Genomic DNA, 1,456 nt, shown 5'->3' with positions numbered 1-1,456 from the left:
GTTCTAGTCAGCCTTATATATGCCATTGGCTCTGACATGTATACCAGCTTTTCACTGTGTAGTGCATATATAAATCCATAGAACCGGGTTAGCTGCTTAGGGAGGGAATATATTCAAAGTGTACCAAGGACCAAATCCTGGAGTTCTCCCAACTTTAGAGGATGGAAAGAGGCCTAGCAAAGGAGAGTGAGAAGAGGCCAGTGAAGTAGGAAGAAAATATTTCAAGGAGAGTGATGATTCTGTCAATATTGCTGAGAATTCAGGTAAAAGGACTGAGAATTGACTGCTGGGTGTGGCAAAGTTGATGTTACTGACAACATTAATTTTGGTGGAGTGCTGGTACTAGAAGTCTGTAATGGATGGAAAACAGCTGAGGAGTAAAACTGGCTTTAGACAGCTCTTTTGTAAATTTTTGCTGGAGAAGGTAGACGAGAGGAGGGGCAGTAACTAGAAGAGGTTATGTAGTGAAGAATTTTTTTTTGTTTATTTTTGAGACAGAGTTTCACTCTGTCACCCAGGCTGGAGTTCAGTGGTGTGATCTTGGCTCACTGCAACCTCCACCTCTCAGGTTCAAGTGATTCTCGTGCAGGGTAACTCCCCTTTATAAAACCATCAGTTCTCGAGAGACTTATTATCATGAGAACAGCATGGGAAAGACCTGTTCCCCATGATTCAGTTAACTTCCCACTGGGTCCCTCCCACAACATGTGGGAGCTACAATTCAGGGGAGATTTGGGTGAGGACACAGCCAAACACATCAATGGGCAATCAAGACTGTTAAGCATTTATGATTATCAGCTTTGAGGTGGCCCCTGTTTGTCCAAGTCGTATTTCCCTAACCCTTACCACCTTCCTCCTATGATCCTAGTTTCTTAGAACTGATGCTTCTAGCTTGTCAAGCTTCAAACATCGGGATCTTTCAGGTGTGTCTTCCCAGTGCTCTTAAAATGAAATCCAAGATTCATACGACTTACATGGCCCTACATGATTTGACCCTAGCTTGCTTCTCCCTCCTGCCCCTTGGGCTCCAGCCACAGGACCCTCTTCCGCTCCTCCATTCTTCCTGCTCCTGGTCCTCGCACAGGCTGCGCTCATCCTGGAATACTTTTTCCCACCCACTCTGATAACACTCCCTCATCCTTAATTTGTAGACACTTGATGCTTTTGTCTGCCCCTTAAGAACTTACAGGCCAGCTCCAAGCTCAACCAAGCAATATCACAACTTCAAGTCAGGTCAATGAAAGCCCATTCTGGGGCTGGGGAAGTACTGGGAAAGAGCAGTACACTTCTGGAGATGCAGTGGTACAGCTGGAGCCATGAAGGGAATTAAGCCGTGTGCAATTAACTCTTTGAGGTAGGTACCCAATTTTTCAAATGAGGAAATTGAGGCTTTAATGATTGATTTTCCATGTCCCATTTCCCATCCCAAGTCTTGTTGGTTGCCAAGCCCTATGCA

The sequence above is a fragment of the Callithrix jacchus genome, chromosome 5 (assembly GCF_049354715.1).
Source record: "Callithrix jacchus isolate 240 chromosome 5, calJac240_pri, whole genome shotgun sequence".
NCBI classification, from domain to species: domain Eukaryota; kingdom Metazoa; phylum Chordata; class Mammalia; order Primates; family Cebidae; genus Callithrix; species Callithrix jacchus.
Note: the sequence above shows the minus strand (reverse complement) of the source record.